Genomic DNA, 16,526 nt, shown 5'->3' on the forward strand with positions numbered 1-16,526 from the left:
AACCGCTAGCATGATACACGATTGACCCACGCATGCTTGACCAAAACACCACCAAATCCCAACCCCATTCTTTTATTAACATTAAAAAAACACCAACCGAACGATCTTAGTTGTAAAAAAATTATTGTTATTATTGAGGTTTAAAATTCTGAGCACTAAAAATATCATGAATGTGAGTATTTAATATGAAATGATCGAGAGTTATCTTTAAACAAATATTTACCTTGTAATTACCCATATTAATAAATAAACATTAAACTAAACACTCCCTCTCTTTGCCTGTTTATTGCAGTGGGGTCTTTCATTCAAAGTTTCAAACACACCAAGCTTAGTTCAAAAACTCTCCTTTTGTCTTGCTTACGGGACGTTTTCATGCTTTAGATCCCCATCTTTTTTTATTTTATTTTAAACCCCTTTTCTTTTCTGGGTGTGGTCAAAGTCTCACGCGCTCTTTTTGGCATGAATCCTGGCACGTGCCAGTTCTGTGTGGGGTAAATATCACTAGTCATTTAACTACAATGAGCTGGAGGGAGATTTCGCGTGTGGGGAGAAAGAGAACTCAAGCTGCACCTGAAAGCTCCTTTCACGACCCGACCCGACCCGACCCGATTACCCCTTCACCCACCTGCCTATATATAACCCTTGTTGCTTCACCTGTTTTCCTCACCACTCAGCTGCCTTTTTCACCATTAAAAGGAAGGGAAAAAAAAACATGGCATTCGAATTCGTGCCTCCCTTATTCGTTTCCCTTGTCTTGGTCTTCCTCTTCTGTTGTTTACTTAAATTCTTCAAATCCAACAACCGCCACAATTTGCCCCTCCCGCCGGGCACCATGGGTTGGCCGTACATCGGCGAGACCTTCCAGCTCTATTCCCAGGACCCAAACGTCTTCTTTGCTTCCAAGCAGAAGAGGTGGCTAGCTCTTTCTCCTCCGGCGGCTCCATTTTTAAGATATTCTCTTCTGCTTGTTCCGTAATGTAATGGATGGTTGTGTTTTGTTGTTTTTTGTATAGGTTTGGGTCCGTTTTCAAGACCCATATACTCGGCTGTCCCTGCGTGATGATTTCCAGCCCCAAAGCGGCTAAGTTCGTGCTGGTCACCAAAGCTCATATGTTCAAGCCGACGTTCCCCGCCAGCAAAGAGCGGATGTTAGGCAAACAAGCCATTTTCTTCAGCCAGGGGCAGTACCATTCCCAATTGAGGAAACTCGTCCTCCGTGCCTTCATGCCGGAAGCCATCAAAACCATCGTCTCCAATATCGAATCCGTCGCCAAAGACTCTCTCCACACTCTCGAAGGGAGGTTGATCACCACTTTCCAAGAAATGAAAACAGTAAGCATTTCCCCAAAAAAAACAGAGTCGCCTCCTCTGTTTCGTTTTCCCCTGTTTTTCTCTTTATTGATACATCGATGTCGAATTTGCAGTACACGTTCAATGTTGCTTTGCTTTCGATATTCGGAGAGGATGAAGTCCTATACAGAGAAGACCTCAAGAGATGCTACTACATTAGAGAAAGGGTATAACTCGATGCCCATTAACGTCCCCGGTACACTCTTCAACAAATCGATGAAAGCCAGGAAAGAGCTCGCAGAGATCTTGGCCAAAATCATATCCACCAGGAGGCGAACCAAACAGGACTACAATGACTTGTTGGGGTCTTTCATGGGTGACAAACAAGGCCTCACCGATGAACAAATCGCCGACAACATCATTGGTGTAATCTTCGCCGCCGTGACACCACCGCCAGCGTACTCACGTGATAATTAAATACCTCGGTGAAAACCCCAGCGTTCTTAAAGCCGTCACGGTAAGATTATAACATACATGATTGCTCCTATAGTATATATATATGCCATTGTATACTGTGATTAACTTGGTTGTATGTGTGGTATACAGGATGAACAAGACGCTATAATACGAGGCAAAGAGAAATGCGGCGACAACGAGCGAGGCTTGAGCTGGGCCGATACTAAGGCGATGCCGATCACTTCGAGGGTGATTCAGGAGACACTTAGGGTTGCTTCAATTTTATCATTCACCTTCAGAGAAGCAGTGGAAGATGTTGAATATGAAGGTACCATTACACCAGCTACTTGATGTTACTGTTAGTGTAGTTTTTAAGTTCTTTTTGGTGCTAATTAGCCTGACTTGTTCTTTCAGGGTATCTAATCCCAAAAGGATGGAAAGTTTACCACTTTTTAGAAACATTCATCACAGCCCAGAAATCTTCCGGATCCTGAAAAGTTTGATCCCTCAAGATTTGAGGTAAGCTGTTTTTTTTGGGTGGGTGGGGGGGGGGTTTCAAAGGTTTACCCTTCGTAGCCGTACATGCAAGTATATTATAGTTGTCAAACACCTAATGCATACATTTTTTTTCTCAATGATTGAACAGGTTGTTCCAAAACCCAATACATTCATGCCATTTGGCAATGGAACCCATTCATGTCCGGGGAATGAGTTGGCCAAGCTGGAAATCCTGGTCTTTCTCCATCATCTGACCACAAAGTACAGGTAACTTTAATTCTGTCTTGAAAATCATTTCCATTTTGGTTTCTGGTAAAAAACAAAATGACCATTTTCTGACATGAAAAATGGGATTTTTTGCAGGTGGTCTATGGTGGGTACAAATAGTGAGATTCAATATGGTCCTTTTGCTCTTCCCCATAACGGGTTGCCCCTCAGATTAATCAGAAAATGAACTGGATTTCTCAGGTTTAGATGTAGTGTGAAACAAAGGATGCAAAAATGCAGAAAGTTCCCCCCAACTGTACAGAAGAGAAGGATCTCTGCCAGAACACAGCAAGAAAGAAGAGAAAATTTCAGTTTATTCTTTTTTTCAACTCATAGAAAAGGAGAACCAAAGGGAGAGTCTTTTGTAATTTTATTAATTTAAATCGGTCCGCAAGGCAGAATTATTTTACATAATTTGATTAGTGAAAATTTGTTACTTTTTGTTCATGAAATTCCGAAGGCTGCACTGCGTTTCTCTCTCTCTCTCCCCCCCTCCAAATCAGCCATTTAATTAATTAATCTCATGGTTTATGCCTTGAATCACTGCGTATGTTCGATATCAACTAGACAGCTAATTGTTTAGAATATGCACACGCACTATTAATTTCCCCTACTGCTAGCTGCTGGCCATGCCATTCAACCTAATTTCTAGCTCTTTCCTTTCTTTTTATTCCTTACATACCCACTTGTTTATTCGGAACAGCTATGATTTATTAAAAGGGGCGAGGGGGTGTTAAAGTATATAAATGATCTTTTTACTATGGAATATTGATTTATTAAGTAAATCGGTTATTAAAAATTATAAAATAGTCTTTCGACTATAGAAAGTTACTTTTTTTAGTCTCTCTACTATTAAAAGTTACAAAATGGTCACCCAACTATTCACTATGTTCAAAATTCATCTTTTTCGTTAAAAATTGACTACATTTTGAGTTGTACGTTAATTTGTTGACTGAGATATGATAAAATCTGATATCATAATCTTAAACGACTATCATATCTTTGTCAGCATGCTAATGTCCAACTCAAATGACCATTGATATTTTAACGAAAAATGACGAGTTTGGAACATAATGAATAGTCGAGTGATCATTTTGCAACTTTTAATAGTCGAAGGACTCAATAAAACAACTCCTTATAGTTGAGAGACCATTTTGTAACTTTTCATAATCAAGAGACTCGATAAATCAATATCCTATAGTCAGGGGATCATTTGTGTAAATTACCCAAAAACATAATGATGAATTTATTTTTTTATTAGTCTATGATAAGTACAAGATAATATTTGTTTAAATATAAACTCTCAACCTTTTAACATTGATTCATTGAACGCTCACACTAACATTTACATATTTTTTTAATTTAAATTATCCTTTTTTTAATTAATTGTCTAAATCTTTGATGAAAATAATAATATTATTATTACTTTAATAAAAAGATACCGATTAAAATATTAAATTTGTATGTTGGCATGATAATACATATTATTTAGTTCCATTTATATATTTAAAGTTATTAATGGGACAGGTAAATTTATCGTGTCAGTTTGAAATCAAAATAAAATCTGACGAGAAATGTAACGTCAATACCATTACAAATATAATATCATAGTCAAAATCTATGTCAAAAGAAGTAATTTATTTATTTTTTAAGATTAAAGATCAAATTTAATTAAAAACTAAAAGGGTCAAATTAATAAAATATGTAACATCGAGGGGTTAAACTAAAAATGAAAAATGAATGGAAGCAAGGAATTTAAGTGATTCTCCTATGCATGCATTGCATGGATTGGGAGCTATAGCAGACTCATCGATCCTGCACTCAAACTAATGAATTAAATCATGAATTCAAGTATCTCTTCTTTATTTATTTTTGGTAGAGAAGATTGAGAGGTTCATGTAAAGGGACATATTGCAGCCTGCAAATGCAACTCAACAAATCTCTAATATCGAATACTGTAAAGGGGAGGGCAGTCTTCCAACTTCGTTTGCTCTTTCCGCAAACGTTAAGGTTCAAACTCCTGATTTATTTAAAGGATTTAGTGTTTTATCCCACTAGATCAATTGGTTGTTGATGGAGTATTTTAACTTTTAATTATTTAATTTTTAATCAAAATAATGGGATGAAAACCGGTAATTGATCACGATCAACACATGTTGTTGATATTGTACTTTCACATGTGCTTAATTAACGACATACGACATGCCACGTTACTTAAAGTGATCAAAGTGATGATGTGGCATAGATTATATCAATAATTAGATGACATAAATTTGATGTTAACGGTATACGTTAATAGTTAGTTAATTAACGATTTTCATAAGACAAATTACTATGATCAAACATTAAAATATTATGGACTGAAATATTAAAAAAATGATCATTTAAGCAAAAATTACAACTTAATTTAACTTGGATTGCCAGAGACACACAAATACAAACTACGGAATTAGTAACTAAAACCAGCACAGTTAAGCATTTCATTGTTATCGTGTGCAAGACAGAGACAAGACAAGCAAAGATGTCGAATCGATCCAACTCACCCACTGCCAGGCCATAATACATTTCATGTACTTCGGGTTTGTTTGTTTTCCGTAAATTGATTTACAGTCAAAGGAAAATCTAAAGGAAAAGCCTGTGTTTTTGTGTAAACAACTTACGAATAAGATCTAGCAAGTCATTTTCCCTTATTTTTCTTTTTATGCCTTTTTATCCCTTAACTTCATTTCCTTGTTCTATGTTTGTAGTTCTTTAACATGGTTGTATACGATACCCACGCACATATATCCCATGCATTGCATATTGATATGTATTGGAAATTTACACTTTTTTAACATAAAAAGAAGTAAATGTTGTCTGGATTACGAGTCATTAGACATGTTTGCATTATTATTTAACGATAGTGGATGATCTTGTACTTTTGATGATCATATCATTTTACAAGCCGAGATTAAAGCTGTTTGTCAATTTTTAGGCCTTGTGTTATTAGGTTAAATTTGTAGTTTATAAGATCAAATGTTGAAAGTAGGCGTTGTATTTAACTATAGAATAAATTTTCATAACTTTGTTGAAGATCAAGAGTTAGTTAATCTATTGGTGATTGCTAAATAAATTGTTTGCTAGAATGAGGATTGTGCTGGTAAATGTATTGATGATCATTGAAGATCAGGAGTCAGTTAATCTACTGATGATTGCATGTATATGTATCTCTTTTTACGATATGTTTGACTTGGTTGGTGCTCGATCTAAGGACTGTAAATTCTAAAAATGTTCATGAAACAAGGCTCGAGTGATGAATGTATTGAGTATGTACCGGTTCTTTATTAGACTCGAATTTCAACAATCAGAGAAACTTACCATGATGAATGCACAACAAGCTTGAGATTTTACAAAGAAGTTTAGTGTTGAAGGTAACGAACAGGACGTGGTGATCGAATTTACAAGGTTGGAGTGTTGAAAAAATTTAGTTGTTTTGTTTCAATAGTGATTATGACTGAGAAAGAGTTGCGTTGTTCTTTCATACTTTTTCAAAGATACGAAGAGATTGTGGCTCCAGAGTATGGTAATCCACCTATTCTTGGTTGGATGTCATGTACGGGGTTGGCTTAGGTGTGGATGATAAACTCCACTGCCCACTGCTTAGATTCATATGTTAAATGTACATAGCTTCAATTGTTTACAAACTGCATGTTTTAAATATCTGTGGATCTCTTATCCTTCGTAAGTTAGCAGTAAGAATAATTAAGAGTATGGTAATTCACCTATTCAGTTGTTTTGTTATTTGTTCATGTGTGATCTTGTTATGTGAATAATGCAAGTGTGCGTAGAGTGACTTAAACGAACTGTAAGGATTTTTGCTTAATTGCGGTAGAGCAAGACTGTCATTTTCCTTACATTTACTGTATTTCTTTCAAATTTGAAATGACCATCCAACTCAGTTGGTAGAGCACAATGTTTTTAACCTTGAGGTCGTGGGATCGAGTCCCACAGAGGGTATTTCATAATTCGGAGGTCTCTTACGGAAGCTGCTCTCAACCTAGTGTTGGGGTAGCCTACTATCTACCTCTCCCTTACCCCATATATATGGGAAAAAGGGACAGTCATATTCTTTCAAATTTGAAGTAGAGACTCACTTATGATTCATTAGATTATGTTAAAAAGAGTATGTTAAGACTTTATCAGTACTAACTCAATCTGACCGTCTTTAACAATCCTTGAATTAAAATTAAGTTGGATCTTTTTTTTAAAGATCATTATAAGTTATATCACTAAAATAACACACAAATTTATTTTAAAATCTTGTATGTTCTCATTATTCAGTCACATTTTGTTGATGAAGACAAGTTCACAGGTGTGCTTGCTATTGTCTAAAAAAACAAATTCGTAACTATCTTCCTTAACTTGTATACTACTTGTAATCTTACTTGAGAAAATTATACTTATAAAAATAAAAAATTAATATATTTTTATAGTAATAAAATTAATTAATAAAAAATAAAAGACATAAAATTTAAAAAAGATTTGTAATGTGTTTGTTTTACTAAAAAAAACAGATTTTAGAAATGTTTTCAGGAAAATTTACTAAACAACGGAAAATATTTACACAACATCATCCAAACACAAGAAAATGGTTTCCGTAAATTGTTTTACAAAAAATGTAATTCGTTTCTGGAATTTGTTTTCAGTGAAACAAACAGACCCTTCATCTTACTATAAAAGTAAGACGGATACTTAACCACCGCTCCTCAGTTTGCTTCAGACCAAAATAGACTTAAGTTGTGTCTCTTCATATTCAGAATGTGTTTTCGTTTCATTTCGATGAAAATTCTGCTAGACGATAATATAATTTAAGGTTAAAAAATAATAGAAAATAATGTAACCGAAATATTATAAAATGATAATATTTTTGGTTAAACACAACTTAAAATATTAACTTTTTAATACCGAAAATATTATGAAGAATTATGAATAAGGTGTGCCTCTGAAAAATCAGAAAAAATACATTTTGAATTGCGCAATTTAAAATTTTTATAAAATTTAGTTGGGTCCCTTCTCTATCATTCTTTAACCTTAAATCAAGCTGTCATTCCTTAGATATTTACGTTCCGACAACTACATGCGCACGTAAACTAACACCCTACTTCCAAATTATTTCTACATTCAAACCATCAGCAGTAAACAAAACGCCAACATGTGAGAAACAAACATTGCCATTATGTATCGCTTCATTGAAAATGAGACGTTAGTTCAACTTTTAGCAAAAGTTATATTGAGTATCAAATTGAAATGTTAGTTCAATTTGTGCCATGTTTCTTGTGTGACAATTAAACAGTAATGATGATTTTAATGACACCAAGCAACCAAACCAACCAAAATGCTTACATCTATATATTCTTTATTAAGCTAAAGTGATTTGATAATGCTTGAACCTGTGAGCTCTAGAGCAACAATGATTCTTTTAACCACTTAAGTAAGTTAGTTCGTGCACATACATTTATATTTAAATAAAATAATAGAGGCTATATATTTAAACCCTAAGTTCAATTTCAAATGAATTCTTTAATGCATATATGTTCAAGTCTGTATATTTCAATGCTATTAGTTATTCTATATCCATCTATATTTGATGCATATATAGAAAACCTAATATACCACTTCTTAGTTATACATAAGTATCTTTATTTGCCATCACATCATACAGCGAAATACCCGTTTTTTCGGATTGAGGCAGCCCTTATAGAAGGCCTTACGGTGGAACAGCAACAAAATCTCACTTCACCACAGAGAAAGACCGCCGTGCCGTGCTGTGCTGTGTACTTAGCCAACCACCCAACCAATTTGACAAAAAAGAAACATAATTATGAAAACAAAGCCTCTCAAGTCTTAAAACTACTGATCCGTACTGACTTAAACCTCATTCGAGGTGGCCAAATGATATTAAGCACTATCTCCGGCAATCAGCTCGTGACATCTCATTGCTCGTATGGTTCACCTAGCTGCTGCATGGAAGGAAACCACACTGAAACTGCATTGCTGTAAACTGAAGTCGGTCCTTCCAATATACTTCACACCGAGTATCTTTAAACAGGTTTGGGTTTGGACTCGATGGATCACACCCATCTGCCTCACCACTGAATCCTTTTCCAATGATCTTTAAGGTTGGGGCCCTTATACTTTGTTCTACTTGCGTGCTTGTAGAACCACCAACCATATCTGTCACTGGCTGGTTTGATAAGCTGGATAAATATCACCGTCATCTTTTTGTGTATGCCACCTGGTTTTTCTGTAAACAATCCATTAGATCAGGTGACTTTGAAGTAGCAGCAGCAATCGAGCCAACTTGAGTTGTTGGCTCAAGAAGACTCTCCAATTCTTTAAATGGATCTACTGAAGGAGGAGCGGTACTTTGGACAGTTGGTTCTCCAAAATCAAGCAAGTCCGGAGGTTGGTGAATGGGAGCCTTCTTTTCTGATGCAATTTCCATACTAGACTTTCTCACATGAGACTTCTCCACATGTGGCTGCTGGCTTTGAAATCTGATGACCAGTAGTTGCCTTGTTTTCTGTTTTCGATGAACCTCCAAACAGTGAAGCAGCGAGTTTCTGCTTTTCTGGATTAATTTCAACATGTTTCCTAGAATCATAGGTTTCACGAGTTCTTGATTTGAAGTATTTGATCCTCAACTTGTGTGCTACCATTAACGTTTTCTGGGATGTGGAACTTGAGGTAGATGTTACAGGAGAGTGTTGCCTACCCCACTTCTTTTGGACTCCATCTAGTCGTAGTTTGAGCTCTGTCGATCCTGCATCTGATGATGTAGATGGAACAATAGTAGTTGTGCTTTCTCTAACATTCATTGGCTCAGGCACTGGAACAAGATCAGTTGAAGCAAGTGTGGCTGGAGGAATCCTCGATTGCACTGTCTGCTTTGGAAGCTCATATGCTCAAACCTGAGACCATGTGATGAAGCTCCATGGTGATCTTGATTCCTAAAATTGCTAATATTTAGCATTCCAGAGCGTTCACTCTCAGGATATAGGGCTGAGCACCTTTCTCTATTGAATCTTGGATAGCCATTAAGGAATGAAAGGGCCTTATCAACCTGCAAGGGAGGACTAACAATGATGTACTCTTGCATGAAAAGATAAGTATAAATTTAGCAATCAGTATCCACCATGATGCAGTTGACAGAACAAACAAGGAACTAAAATGACAAATCGCAAACTTGTGCAATAAATGGGCCATGGCTTTTGTAGATATATAGGGACTTAAACATCAAGTTAAACTAGCACAGATACATCACAATCATGTAGGTCAACTCAACGCAGAAGACGGACGCAGGAAGCAATTGCTTTACTCTTTCCTCGAGGCAAATTCAAACTAAAGTAGCAATACTTGTTTGGGAAAGAAAGGAGGAAAAAGATGGTTACTGTAAACTACAGTGCAGATGTCAGAGCATTTAAAAAAATCAACCGTAAGTTTAAGTACTAGTCACTTCATAAAACTGATATTTAGGCCATGGAAGCTTCAAAATGGGCATGAGAGTTTCGGAGATTTTGGAGCTCAAACTATGAAGAATAGAAGTTAAAAAAAGGGTACACAAGTTTAAAGCTCATAAAATGAGAATATGTACATAAAATCAAAACTATAAATTACCTCAATATCTTCACAACTTGCATCTGATGGCATAATACTCTCAACAGCAGAGCATCAAGGCCAATCGCTGCTTGCAATTCATGGGCACGTTGCTGCAGATCTGTCGATGAGAAGCCAAAATTCTTCCATTAGAGACTGACACTGCATCAACAGAGGAAACAGTAATCAGTCCACAAATTTTGTTACAATTGCAAGAGCTGAAAAATTAAGCATGAAAGTATAAGATACGGCGGCATCTATACATAGCATAAAAATAAACCAAATCTAGCTTTACAGTAGTTAGAAAGCATTAAAAAGAAATTCCCATCCCAGATTTAATTATATCTAAAGCAGTTCCATCACTATCCAGTTACAAGAAGTCTGCAGTGGACTCCATCCTACAAGGACACTACATAATTCGCATCGCTAACAGCTGATAGCCAACTAGTAATTCTTATCCCAAATAGAAAGCTTGTTGCTGCACACATTGCTTTCATTCCCTTGCCCAACCTGGTGCCAACATGCCCCGTACACTACTATCCATAGTTTTAAACAATTGAAGAACCTCCAATGTGTCTTATTGCATGCTTTTTTTTCATAAATGAAAACTTTTAATGGAAGCTTAAGCTCTATTTCCTTTCAGGTCAAATACTAAGAGAGAGAGAGAGAAAAAAGATTTAACCAACAGAAACTCATTTTAAAACTACAGCTATGCTAAGCAAAGATAGTCTTTCTATCAAACTAAAGTTGACAACCACTGAGATAATGCAAACATGAACTATCAATTTGATCCAATTTGAAGACTGATTATGTTTCTTCATTGCAAATCATATGGATAGAGACGAGATATACTAGTTTTATCTTGTAACCAGGGTCAAACTTTCCTTCCAGTTGTTTGCTTATATCACAGCCATTTTCCTTCCAGGAAAAGAAATTCCAAGCAGCCTATACATGATGCATTCTATTTTAACTTTTCTTTTTTTTTTGGATAATTATTACTTCATTGGATAGCTTCAACGTGACTTTAGCTCACTCTTGCCAGTTTTCATATGCAGCTTCTTATGAACTATAGCTAAGGTCTAAATTCCAGGCTCCCTCCATTTAATCATTTTGCTTCAAGCCAAATCTATCATGATTAACACTATCAAACTTTAAAATCAGTACTTTCAAGTCCCTAATACCTCAAAACAATCAGACTCTTGAGTTATTTAAAGTCATCAGTAGCTGCTGTTGAGAGAATTATAGTACTAAATTCTGTTTTAGGCAACCAAACAAACCCAGAACCAAAGCTTTTCCAAAATTAAACCACAAACTTTTCCAAACGTCCAAAATACAAAAATCCCACTTGAGTACATGAAAACAAAGAACTATTTTAAAAGCACATTGTTCAGCATCAATCGGATGCACAAGCTAATAATGCTAGTTTAATTTTCACAATGCTGCACTAAGCACATGCAATCTAACATAACAATACCATTGAGGCAAATAGTCAACAACATGAAAAAATGCAATGAGCATGCATTTTTGTAAAATAAATTTGCCATCAAGGTTTGGGAACCAACCTCAGGCAGTATATCTACTTTCCTCCCAGCTGCTATTTCAAACGCATATATTTTCATGAGAGCTGTAACTGCATATGCCTTCAAAAATAGAAGGATTGTCACATTTTCAGACTTTGAGTGTCCAATATAATATTACAAGAACCATACACTTGTTTTCAGATAATTATGATCATCGTCAAGATACAAACATCTTAAACCACATCAAGATGTGGGAATAACTGGTTTGCGAAGCATTAACCATATTAGTTATACCTTAACGGTCTCATCATTAGAATATTCCTCTGCCACATCACTCAACTTCCCGGTTATATAGGAAGCCGAGTACTTTCCATCAGATGTTCCATATTCCCCCAGACCCAGCAAATTACCTGCAATCAAAACTCAGAAGACACAATTAAGATGCTAATCAAAGTTTAGTATTGTTTGCATGCATAGAAACAAAAATACAAAGGTTGGTCAATACAACACATACTTGAAGAAAAACAGATGGTAGCTTTGGTTCACCAAGAATGTGCAAGTATGAGTCCACCTGTGGAAAAAAATAGAAGGGCCAAAACAATAAAGATTAAAACTAGAATAAAGATAAATTCAGACGGAGAATTCTTTTTTTAAGACTCAATGTGAAATGTCATTAGTTAAAACAAAGATAAAGAAGATTGAACAGGATGCAAGATGTAAAAATGTTGTAAATTCATAGAATGTCTGAATTTTGACATACAGCGACACATAATTGTTTGTAAGCATGCATACAAAAGGTAATAATCAAAATAAGTAAATAACGACAGCAGATGATCTCAGTTGAAATGTCTGCAGTATCATCATCCTCTCCAAATCCTCAGCAATTAACCGCATCAAATTGTGTGCTACCTTAATATTGACCAGATCTCCCGCATGCTCAAACACTTTATTCATAGTCTGCAAAATAAAATTATCAGAAATGGCTACATTCTAAGTTAAGAAACTCATTTTCCAGTGGAAGGTAAAATTACCTGAATGAACCATTGATTGCTTGGTGCAAATTGCTCCGCAAGTTCAACACATCGAGATGCTATTTCAGTTTTATAATGATTATCATTAATACCGATCATGTAATCAATCATGCGATCAACAATACCTCCACATTTGTAGACTTGGTCATTTTGTACAGTAGTCGAAGGTCTTTCTCTTCAAAGTATCATCTGGGTCCTGTGTAGTTCCTTAGGTTAAATAATAGTAATGAAAATAATGACAGTTGCATGGAAGATAGCATAACGAAGGGTAAACGTCGCTAAGAAATCTAAAGCCAACAAAACGTAAACACAGATAAATGCATAAGGAATTACAGTGATAAATATCTGCTATAGCATACATAAGTGGATCAGTGCAATTAAGCATGCATAGAAACGGCAATTGAACTATACCCCGAGTCTTAAACCAAAAGAAAAGTGCTTGGTACTTGGTAGTGTTAATGGTCCAGCTAATCATCATAGGCTCCTCATGTCTGGAAAGCTGGCCTTTGGCCAGATGAAATCACTTAACTATCCTCATTTATGTAAAAATGAACCATAACAGGATTGCCAAATATTTTTAAGCAAAAAAAAACATAATCAAGGCAGATTGAATCACTTACAGCACTGGGGGTCTTGTAAATCCACTATTAATTATTAAAGGATATCAGAAGAAAAAATGATTACATTTATTTAAACAGCTTCTCTTCCACTTACTTCCCTAGGAGTCAATCCTAGTAAACATTTATGCGACTGGATATATTACAACTTTTACAAGCATTCTCCGATTTTCCTCTAAAGCTCATCCATCAATCTTCAGCAATCCTGCTTCTCCCCCTTTCTCCATTTAAAGAACCAGTTAAGCATTAAACTAGACCATATACATAATCTCTACGGAAACAGATACATAACTCCTAGCCCCACAGGATATATTATGTTACTCTACCTAGAGGTTAGTCAGTAAATAGCATTACCAAGTAAAAAGTGAGATAAACATAGAAACTTCTTACCTCTAAGCAATCAATCACAGCCAATTGATGTGCTCAGCAATCTCTGGACTTATTTTATTAATCGGCCAGAGCGTCAATGCCCATGTATTTTAGGTTATGACTGTCGCTCTGCCAACAAGAAACAAATTGGCTTGATTCACTAAGTAGAAAAGGCTCAAAATCAGCTTACAATAGACGTGCACTTCCAAAAGCAGACACTGGCACATTAGGTATACCTTTAAAAATCTGGATATAGCATCCGCTGCTGACTCTAATAACTTAGGATTGGGATATATAGAGGAAACACAGCATATGCACTCATAGAGTACAGCATTTCCTATATTACTTGACGAATCGCATTTCTGAATATGTCTCCCACCATAGTATACATGTTTTCACTTGCTTGTTTGTCACCACTTCCAAGCCGGGCTAAAATTTTCAGCAATTTGATCTGACGAATGTAACTATGATTATCATATGACCTGTATTTTTAATTGAAATTTAAGAAAATAAAGTTGAAACATTGAAAGAAAAAAGCATTACCTGAATAAATGGAGCTGGCATCTGATGGTAATCATAAGCCTTTGGCAGTCTGCGTTCAGCTACTGTTTAAGAATGCTTACAAAGCTGATGACTAAATCTTGTAAGAATCACATCAGTGTTATAAGCTCGGAAAGTGGGCAGAGGGTTGCACCCATAACTCCAGGATCATTATCACAAAGTCTCTGAAACAAAGGGAATCACATAGTGTAAATAGAAATAAGATAGTATATGGTTGCTGAGAAAAATATACGCGTAGAAACGTCAAAATATCTATATTCTTGTATTTCAACTTCTCAAGGTATTAACCATGATCTCCAGTCCCTATTACGGTGATAATTCTTCCTTAAAGGAGGTCATTCAAGGATAGAGATTTTGAAATTTATGGTTCTAGATGTGAAACACGTATAAGCTAGTTCAATTAAAAAAATTATACAGTAATGAAGAAGAAAAGGGCACAATTTTTAAAAATTGCAGTATTCATTTAGCATATCACTCGCATGCAAGCACAGAAACAATACGCTTTCCCGATTTCCTACGGATAAATAGACGAAGACATGGTAGTATGCTGGTTAAATTAAAATCTGTCAACACATTCATTTGGGATGGCAATGATACAAAAAATTAGATTAAAAAACCTAGAAATAGAATAAGCTAAATGGCGAAGACCTACCTTGCGAAAATTCGAGACGAGATGCGAAACGGAAGAGGGGGATTTCTGATAAAGCGATGGAGCCAGATGGCTTTCTTCCGTACAGCCTCTTTAGGATGCGCTAGCAAGTCAACAACCTGCGGCAACACGGCCAGGAATCGTCTCCTTGATCAACTTGCAAACAGCATTCAAGGCGGCGCAGATACCAAGTAATTGTCGGACTTCAAATCCTTCTGGATGGTATGACAATCAAAATGATCAAATCATGATCTTCGTTCAAGAAGAGGGTGACGGCCAAGTAACCGGTCCGTTTGACGAGAAGGCTATCGTCGTGAGTCATCTTAACGGCGTGAATGTAGCCGAAGGAAGCGTCGTGACCAAGCATCTCGACGTAAACCAATCTGAGGATGTACTCTTTCATCTTGCGCTTGGGTATGTCGGGCTCGGAGACGCGGCGCTTGAGGGTCTCGATCTCGCCGAGAACGATTCGGTCTTCTTCCGCCTTGGATCGAGCCTCGCCGATGGACTTGACCAGATCCAGAAATTCTTTGGATTGGTAGAATCCGCCTTGGGAGCCCATAGCGAGCTCCCTGCCAATCGTCTTCAATTGCTCCATCTTAGCTACACTTTTCCTCAAATCACTTTTCCCCTTTGAGTTGAGATTAGATCTACACCCAGAAATCAGATAATTTCGAGTAATGGTTTCTCTTGCGTTTTTACAGCCTAGAGAGGAAAAGAAACACGTGTTTTCTTACAAACAGTATATTAGTATGACACCTTTTTTTTAAAAGGGTAAATTAAACGTTTACTCACTGAATTTTACTCTCTCCTATTTCACTTACCATACTTTCAATGTTTTTAATTTGATCACTAAATTTTAGATATTTAACTTTTTTGATTATTCTATCATTAATTTTGTAACGACATTATGACGTGACATAATTAAATAATATTTTAATGTTAAAATATATGTAAGAAAAAAATTCCTTTCCCCTTCATTTTCTTATCTTTCTTTCTTTTTTTCTTTTTCCTTTTCCTCCCATTTTCTCTTCATTTATTTTCTCAACTTGAATGAACCCAAATTTTGAACTCCTCACCCATCATCGTTCTGACCATCATCGGCTTCTATTTTGACCATCGTTAGCCAAACGAAGAGAAAAAAAAAGGTAAAAAAAAAGGGATAAATCATAGAATAAAGGGGTTATCTTCATCATCTTCACATTAACCTCACTCACCCAAATCACTACTGCACCTATATCTAGTGGCGGATCCATAAATTTAAGAATGGGAGTCTAAAATTTTAATTTTTTTATTATAAATAATGGGTACAAAAGTTGTAATTTTTTTCATTTTTTTCTTAACAAATTAAACTAAATTTAATCACTTTTTTCAAAATAATGGGATGCACTTGACCCGTATGGGGGCTTAGTGCATCCGCCACTGCTCATACCCACTGGTATGTTGCTTCTACCCAAATAACCTCTAACAACATTATTTTCCTTAACTAAAGCAGTCTGAGCCTCAAATGGAGTTGCTAATTGAAATTCATTTTCTTGATTTATATGTTGAAAATAGTTTCAAAAACTTGTAAAAAACAATGGATGAGGAGGGCAACGTCCCCTCTAAAATTCGATAGTGAAATGACAATGGG

At 35.9% G+C, this 16,526-nt stretch overlaps 2 pseudogenes; one reads left to right on the forward strand and one right to left on the reverse strand.

Moving 5' to 3' along the window:
• The first annotated feature begins 680 nt into the window (after positions 1-680).
• Positions 681-2,848, forward strand: LOC120199523 (annotated as a pseudogene).
• A 5,571-nt stretch (positions 2,849-8,419) lies between these two features.
• Positions 8,420-15,591, reverse strand: LOC120199526 (annotated as a pseudogene).
• Between the last annotated feature and the right edge of the window lie 935 nt (positions 15,592-16,526).

This window comes from Hibiscus syriacus, unplaced genomic scaffold, assembly GCF_006381635.1.
Source record: "Hibiscus syriacus cultivar Baekdansim isolate YM2019G1 unplaced genomic scaffold, ASM638163v2 tig00005459_pilon, whole genome shotgun sequence".
Taxonomy (NCBI): Eukaryota; Viridiplantae; Streptophyta; class Magnoliopsida; order Malvales; family Malvaceae; genus Hibiscus; species Hibiscus syriacus.